This window comes from Notolepis coatsorum (assembly GCF_963971535.1).
Source record: "Notolepis coatsorum genome assembly, chromosome: 6".
NCBI classification, from domain to species: Eukaryota; Metazoa; Chordata; class Actinopteri; order Aulopiformes; family Paralepididae; genus Notolepis; species Notolepis coatsorum.
The window spans coordinates 104,420,813-104,430,515 of NC_140170.1; positions in this window are offsets into that span (position 1 = coordinate 104,420,813).

The window sequence follows — 9,703 nt, forward strand, 5'->3', positions numbered from 1 at the left end:
ATCAATAGCCTACGTATTATTACCATGCTACTTATGTTAATTATTAATTAACAGGAACAATTTAAATAAATAACGTTAGGTGGAGAAGGCATTGTGGCCGCTTGTCATTAACTAATAAATTGACAATGCGCCACAATGCACCTACTTAGATGTTTTTATACTCTGGTAACAAAAGAAGTTGTGGATGTTGACAGTTGAATGTCTGATGTAGGCTGATGTAAGGTTTATTGTCCAATGAAAATTATGGTTGAGAACAGAATGATGAATTGAAAATGGGGGAATGAATGAATGAAAACTTTATTTAACAGATTGCAGAATGGGTACAATACAGTAGTACGGCTCAATACACACAATTGTTAAGGGGTGTCTTGTTTACATCAGGTTCCCCCATCAGGGACCCTGATGTAAACAAGACAAGAACAAAACAAGAACGTATTTCTCTGGTCTGCATCCCCTTAACAATTGTTTGTGTCGAGCCGTACTGTATTGTACCCATTCTGCAATCTGTTAATAAAGTTTTCAATCAATCAATCGGAACAGTTTTCATCTTCCCTATTGCTCCGCGAAAAAACTTTCGCTCTCAGCTGCATAACATTAATCGGTGGTAGTGAACGTATTGTAGCGATCAGTCATGCAGTAATGTCAGGAAGAATGAGGAGAGGTTGTATTCGTATATGGTGGTTTAATTCCAGCTCAATATGGGGTTTACAGGTTAATACTTCCCTTGTAATACACAACACAGGCGAAACTACTCTTCAGAGATATTTAACATTGGCATGTTCATTTAAGCATATACATCAAATTATGTCCATAACCATATCAACCTCATTCTAACCTGTAAATGGGCGATATGAACGAATGAAGCTGTTGTTGGATGAAGGTGTCCAAGTTTGCAAATGAGCGAGGTGCAACGCGCTCCCCTACAGGTTGTATTATGGAAGTGACATCACCACATCATTCAAATAAAACAATTAACACATAACAAATGACATTATCTGCAATAAACTAAATATTGGCGGGAAGCAATACACAGCAAATAAATAGAGAGAGAGAGATAAACTTACTTATGGAATGAAAAAAAGTATTTTATAAAAAAATAAGTTTTTATTTTTTTTGCCAATTGTTTGAAGAGCCGCACATTGACGGGCAAAGAGCCGCATGCGGCTCGCGAGCTGCGGGTTGGCCACCCCTGCACTAAATCGTGCGCCCCCTGCTGGCACTGAAAGAGTTAAGTACCCGTATGTGTGAGTGAGTGAGCGGCTCACTTCTCGTGCAGACAGAGAGACCCAAGTTTGAGAAATAGATTAACGGCGTCAATTGTATTATCGTGCGATAACAGTCCGGCGTTAACGCAGATCGTTAACGCCGTTAACGCAGAACTTTAACGCCGTTAACGGCCCAGCTCTAATATTAACTCAATGGACGCCATACCCGAGTAAAGTCGGGTTAACTTGCCAGCGCTTGAGCGCCAAACCCGAGAAAAGTCGGGTTTTCATCGTTATTTCTTTTATTCGATATTTCCATTCATTATCCATCCAGGGAGCCTGGTGTTATAAGGAATGAGTCTGAGATCGCAAAATCGATTATATGGGTCCGGGTTGGCTATTTTTCTCCAGGCAAGACGAGCGGTTATAACGCTCGGATTGAGAAGAATAAAATACTCCCGATGCATGTTGTGTGTTGGATTATGTTGGCGACACGATGGACATCAATACTTGGAATGGCGATCAGATAATTGGAATATTCTTTTTGGGGTACATCCTAGTCAAGGTAAGGGCTATATGATATCAATCTTGCGTTGATCCAAGAGTCTTCATTGCGATCTGAGCGTATGTGTGTAACGTTAGTCCACAACGTATTCCATTGGTGACGTTCAAAGCATCAAAAAACTATGCATTTATGATTGAACATAATACCATATGCATATAATATGCATTTGATTTTTTAATTGTAGGGATGAAACGCCAATGCATTTAGTATAATACACGTTGCGGGCTATTACCAGCCTCCCAGGAATTACCCTAGACCGCTCTAAAACCATACTTATATTCACCACGGTATAAAACGGGAATGTATGGATGAAAAAAAAATCTTTTCACATATTGAACGATAGATACTCAATGTCAAATGGGCCATAGTATTGTATCCATAGCTATAATATAGAATATAGTTATAGCCCTGCAAACACTGCCACGTATTCCTATACTTTAGAGCGCTAGCCTTTTAACCACACATCACACATATCGCTCTGGTGCTGATTGAGTTAAATGAGTGGGGCTCGCTGTAGTAGCCTAGTGGGTAGGGATGCCCTGATCGATCGGCCAGCGATCAGTATCGGCCGATAATCAGTATAAATATGAGATCGGTGAATTCCGATAATGCGTCCTACTCGCCGATCGCGGAAACCGATCGATGACGCAAAAAACATGAGCCAATTCTCCGCTGAGTTGTTCATTGCCGCGCGAAAAACACCAGGCAATTCCCAGCTGAGTTGTTCATTGTCACATTCTAACTAACCTATAACATGTCGGTGGTGTGGAACTATTTCAAGGTGTCTGAGACAGATGTAACAAATGCCATCTGCAACATATGCCAGAATTTCCCCTAAAATACCTTGTGGGGGAAACAATGTCAAGAGTTTCAACACAACGAATCTAATACGACATTTGAAGTCTCATCACGCAGCGGAGCATGGAGAGTGAGCATGGAGAGTTCATTAACCCTTTCAGTGCCACGGACGACATATCTCGTTTTATCAGCATTGAGTGCCCACGACAACAAATATCGTTTTATTTTTTTATTAGCGATCTGAATTCATATTTCATCAACCGAGTCTCCCGTTGGTACACCAGCCCTACAGGAGCTCAGATTGGAAAAAAGCGCCCCCTATCGTCTATCCCTGTGTAACTGCAGGTCAGTCGCTTAGACTGACCTGGGATCTGTAGATCTGTAGGGGTGGAGCCAACTGGCTCCTTGTGCTGGCGAGCAGTCTGCTCAAGAGGGATCTGATCGCGGGACGGAAATCGGCCTGGAATATATATTTACAGCAGCCAATAATCAATCAATAAGCGTGATCGATATTTGGAATGGCGATCAGGAATTGGAATAATCTTTTTGGAGAACATCTGATCTAAGGTAAGGAGTCTATGTTACCAGTCTTGGGGTAATCGGAGCTGTATTCGCTGAGATAACAGCGTGTCCCCTATGTGTGATGTGGCTGTTTGGCTGTGATCGCTGATGAGGAAATAAGATAATCGATTTTTCAGCTCGCGTCTATAGCGTGCATACGTACACATTATACTATCGATAATCTAGCGTTTATTTGAAAACGATTCATAAATAGGCCGAAAAATTACAAAGTTTTTGTGTATTCTAGAATATTCCAGTAAATGTCTTTTATCATGGAATCTTTATATTTTCCTTGAAAACGAGGGCTTTTCAAAATGCTATAAAACGAAAATGAACCGATAAAAAAACTATCCGTTTCGACAATGTTGACTGCAAACGAGTCATTGATAAGCGACGGGCAGATTAGACACATAGCCATAATTTAAAACATAGATTAGGCGTTTTTAACGCTAACATTGAAGTGGATGGTGCCATTCAATGGGGTAAATCAACGTTAATCAAAGGCACTGAAAGTGTTAAACTAGCCGAGGCGAGTACAAAAAAATAAAAATAAAAACGCCCGCTAACGCAAACCACCTTAGAGAGCACATGTGTGTATGGCGGTGGTAGTCAGAAGGCTAAGGCGATCACACGCAAAGTCATGGAATTCATAGGGCTCGACGACCAGCCATTAAGTGTAGTGGAAAACATAGGATTCCGTCGGCTACTCTCTCACATTGAGCCGCGTTACACTCTCCCGGGTCGCACGTATTTTACAGACGTTGCCCTACCCGAGCTCTACCAGGCAGTGTATTCGCACATTGACAGCCTTATGAAAGAAGACGTTTCTTCAATAAGCTTTACGAGTGATATTTGGAGCTCTGATGTCAGCCCCATGTCAATGCTGAGTTTGACAGCTCAGTGGGTTGACGCAGACTTCCAACTCCGTAAAGCAGTCCTGCATTCCCAGGAGTTCTCAGGCTCCCATACTGCTGCAGCGCTGGCAACAGCATTTGAGAATATGTTCCAGACGTGGCATATTCCAAAAGAAAAGATCCATGTCATACTCCGAGACAATGCCCGAAACATGGTAAAATGCATGAAAGACGCAGGATTACCAAATTTGGGATGTATGGCCCACACGCTTCAGCTGGCTGTCCACGATGGAGTGCTTTCACAGCGCAGCATAAATGACATCACAGCTACAGGGAGACGCATCGTGGGCCACTTCAAGCACTCTTGCCTGGCATATTCTAGATTGCAGTGTGCAGACACAACTCGGCCAGCCTAGCAAAAGGTTGCAGCAGGATGTCAGCACCAGATGGAACAGCACGTATTATATGCTCCAAAGTCTTCTTCAGCAAAAACGGGCACTGGGTGCTTATGCAGCTGACTTCGACCTACCCGCTACATTCACTGCTATTTATTCTGGAACCTTTTGAAGAGCTCATGAAGGAAATCAGTTCATCCTCCGCATCTGCCGCCGATGTCATACCTTCTGTGATGGCTTTAAAACGTTTCCTGGGCAGAGATGTCGCATCAGATCATGGCGTGAAGACGATAAATCCACACTGCTGGAAGCTGTAACCGTCAAGATTCGCCGACATCGAAAAAGAGCCCCAGTTTGGCAACCATCATAGACCCAAGGTGAAATTAACAACATTTAGCCAGAATACATTCAGCAAATATAATTAAACATTTTATTAATCCATTTTAGATTAGCCTAACAAACATATTATTTTCTGTTTTAGCTGGATAGAATCCGCTGTTTTATTCGGCTTATGTATAGGCCTATTTAGGATGACTATGACACAGTCTTATGCTGCATTGTATAAAAGAACGAACGCCATGCTAAATTAATGTGATGTTTTCTTTGTTTTAAATAAAAGATACAAGGACCGATTTTATTCTGACGCGCTCAAGGCACAGACACAGCGACTGCTTTTGCGTCTGCTGGCCTTACAGACAGGCCCCGACCCAGCGACACAGGCGAGCCAGCTGAGAAGGTGCCACGACCAGGTTCCTTGTCGTCAATGTTTGGCGAAATTATGGATGAAGAAACCCTGCAGCAGGCCAACGACGATAGCGCGGTGGCGTCGCAGATGAATCTCTACCTCTCAGAGCCACCCATCTCTCGGAGTGCACAGCCACTGGCGTACTGGAAAGCAAGCAGCGATCGCTTCCCTGCCCTCGCCACTGTGCACTCTTAGAATTAGGAGAGCTTCAAGGAACTCTGGGGATATTCAAGGAACCTTGCTTGCTTGGGTGGTTCCAGGAGGAACCTTTAACAGCTTAATTTAGAGGAGAGGTTACTGGAGGAACCATTCACTCAGAAGGGGTTCCTGGAGGAACCTTTTTTAAAAGGGTTCCTGAAGGATCTTTTTCTAAATTATTTAATGAGGCTACAGAAAGCCTTTCCTTCTGTGAAAATGAAACAGAATATCAGTCATTTTATAATTGTTGTTTCGGGATCATCCCTATGTTCCCCGGGTCCTATGTTCCCCGGGTTCTATGTTCCCTGCTTTGATTGATTAATAGATTGAACATTTTATAAATTTTTATTAATTATTAATGTCCGCCTTGTTTCGAACGGTTAAGCTTAGGCCCTCGTTCGAACTGGTTAAGGTTAGAGTTTGGAATCAGGGCTGGTGGTCTAAAATGTTCAATCTATCAATCAATCAAAGCGGGGAACATAGAACCCGGGGGAACATAGGACCCGGGGAACATAGACATGCTCCCGTCAAGACAACGAACTCTTCACCACTACTAACGAGCAAGCAAGAGGTAAGGTTAAGTTATCGATAGCTAATTTAAATATTTATGTATATTCTAGTTATTGAGGTCCTCGACGAAAACTGCAAATTGTAGCTAGCTATACCACAGTCCTTAAGTTTCATGTAAGTTATCGATTAGCTAATGTTAACTAAGCTCATCTATCAATATATCAATAGATATTGTCTAGCTAGCTAGCTAGTGTTCTGAAGGTCCAGATTAATGATTAGTTCAACAAAAAGTATAGAGGCTATCACCTAAATTCCATGTTTATTATTTACGTTGTATATTGTTTTATTTGTATAAGATATAATGTGTTACAGACAGTTAGTGCAGGAAGAAAAAGTGTATCTTCCCGCACTAACTAACACTTATCCGTACAATTACAGCTCACCCTGTCTACAAGGAGCATATGAAAAGGTTTAATAATAAAATACTATCAGTTCAATAAACAGAGTAAAATTCCTCAAAAGAGCGCACAACTCCACCTAATAACGTCAGATGAGTGACAGGCGCCAAGTGACAGCTGGCCGCCATCTTTAAATCACCTCGGGAACTATTTAGCATCATTTATTTTCAGCAAGAAACAAACAAAGTGCAATAAAAAAAAAGGATACATGTACATTCACTGTGTTCTGCCTCATTTATTGATGAAACGAAACCAACATCAACACAATGTACCACCAAGAGCGGAGAGTTTAGTCTCACAAAAAGAGCGCCGATGTTGTTAGCTTACATGCTAACGTGAATGGGATCTGCCAGTATAAACACTTAGCATTGCGGCTAGGCTAGCGAACATTAGCATAGTAAAGCTAGTAGAATGGTTTAAAACGTTATAACAGATTGCAGAATGGGTACAATACAATACGGCTCAATACAAACAATTGTTAAGGGGCCCAGGGGGTACAGACTGTTGTAGTTTGGTCAAATCAAGCTAATTTACATCATGCTCCAAAAAAATCTTTTTTTTCTGCTGAGCGGGCTGGAGAGCCGGAGCGCTTGATGCGCAAATGAAGTTGAGCGCTGAGCGGGCTGGAGATCGGCTTGGGGGGGGCGGGCCAACATGAGCGAATGAGAGCGGAACTAAGCCGTCCAGAGTGAAGAGCGGATTTCTCGGGCGCGCCGCTCACATGCTCTGGCTGGCGCGCGACCCAGCTCTTCCCCAAAAGAGCGCGCAACTCCACCTAATAGCGTCAGCCTCAATAATAATATAGAACACATTAGCTTACACATGTACTGTAGTATCTCACATCAACATCAATGCATAGGACATAGCTGAGAATGAGTCGAGGACAGACGTGGGGGAGATTTTGGCAGAAGATATATACATTCTAAATTATTAGTAGAAACTCACAAAAATACGATGGGGTTTAAATTATTTAGTGAGAGGCTGAAAAGAGAGGAGGGTCGATCGGTCTGGAGAACAATGCCGGTTGAAAGTAAAGAAAAAAAAGTTTGGTAGTTATCTCAAAGTTTGTGATCTGTTACTGTGTTGCACTCAATATTTAAATAATGTTAGTCTAAATAAATGTATGTAAACAGACAATGTACGTATTTTTTAAATAGAATGAACAGAGCAGTGTTGTTTTGAAACAGTTAGATTTATGCTGCATTTTATATTGATGGTCTTCTAATTTGTGTTTATTTATTTTTTAAAATTTTAAAAGTATTTTTATTTTTGACATGACATACAAACATTTACAGTAGAAATCCACTATAAATCACAGGGCTATTACCGACATAATACTAACAATAATGACAGCCCGGTTTTTAAAATTAAAATAGATGTAGATTAAAGATATACACAGATTAATTACAATACAATACAACACATAAATGCTCTTGCTCGTTCTACCCCCCCACCGGACCCCCCTTGGATACATCCATTATTCCGTTTGATACCAAGGATTAAAAGTTCATATAATGCTTTATCCTCTCCACCACTTCTGACCAGATTGCTATGCTGGCTTCATTAACACCTAGAATTCGTGCGGTAGATATCTCTAGATAAATCACATCAAGATAGGTAAGAATCCATACCCTCCGGCACATTTTATCAGGTTGAATCCAGCGTGATGCTATTAGCTTTTTGGCAGCCGTAAGACCGGACAAGATTAGCGTCTTTACATGTACAGAGTGTGATAACTGAGAGATGTTACGATTATGCTTCTTCGGCATGGGTGAGATGTTACGATTATGCTTCTTCGGCATGGTGATGAACCCAGGTGGCAGAGTAAGCAACGATGATGGATGAGACAGAAGTCGACGTGGTGATTTGATTTGATTTTATTACGGATCCCCATTAGCTGGTGCCATGGCAACCAGCTAATCTTCCTGGGGTCCACACAAAAAAACTAGTGCTGTCAGGCGATTAAAAAAATTTATCTAATTAATTACAGGATTTGTAATTAATTAATCTAATTAATCGCATTTTAATCGCATAACCATTTTATGCCTGATATTCTATATTCTATAATCATATTTCAAATTGCATGTGTCCGGATGGCAGAATTCAGTACAGTATCTACAAAACTTTCTGTTTAATCATCTTCCATCTATTAATTTGCTTAGATTTTTCAGGTCTGGTCAATTTGAGCATAGTGTTATTCACAGTCAAAGATAAAAAAAAAATTTATTGATATTCTCATTTGGTTCATTACAATTTACTCAAGCCTAGTAACAGACACAGTATTTCGGACACTGGGAATACATTCCCTGAGATCCATAGATGTCCCTAGAATCAGATACCAAGAACATGCAAATGGACCATATAAAAAAAAGTCTGTAATGTGTATTCTACGTTCTTATGGAATGAATGAGATAAAAAAAAGTTATTTAAAAAAAAAAAAAAAAATCTTTTTTTTTGTAATTAATTTTGAGTTAATTTTCATAACGCGATAATTTGCTGTGTAATTAATTAATCTAATTAACGCGATAAACTGACAGCCCTAAAAAAAACATACAAAACAATTATTGCAAAACAGAATTATTAAAAGCCAGTACTCAACATACAATACACATTGAAACTAACAATTAAGATGGCTAAAATTACATGCAAGCAAAGAAACAGAAAACAAAAAAAACAAAACAACACAAAATACAGTGTTGAATACAATTTAAGATTGTTTTTAAAATTGAGTATTTTTTAGAATTGCTTTTAGAATGCTCATCAATGTTACTAATTATTAAGAGCCAGTACTCAACATACAATACACAATGAAACGTTAGGTTATGACTATAACCAAGTTCTGTTAGTTAGGGGCGATGCTTGGCATCGCCTTCTGCACTATCTCGCGTACGTGCACGCGTACTGAATAAACCACAAATGTACCTCTAATACCAGTATTAGTCTGACCACACCCCTCATCAGCTTACCTTCATAAGCAGGTGTGTGGTCACCTGCTCTCCTCCTTCCCAAGCTTTCACCACAAGGTGAGGACAAGGGCTGCAGCGGCGTCCGATGCCAAGCATCGCCCCTAACTAACAGAACTTGGTTATAGTCATAACCTAACGTTCTGTATCGTTAGTGGCTTAGCTTGGCATCGCCTTCTGCACAAGGGAGGCCAAGCGGAGCCACTTGGCTGACAAATACACCCCGCTGACAGCCCCCCAAAACCATCAGAACAGGGAGGGCCGAGCCCCCCCGACCCCCCCTAATGGAGGGTAGCCCCCCTATTAGGGACGTCACGGGAGGGCGACGGACCCGACCGTGCGAAGAGGCACTCAAGCAACTCAACGCACAGGGTGAGCAGACCGTGGCTTGACCCCACGACTACACACACGCACAACCCGCATGCCACCCGGGAACGAACGGAGGAACAAC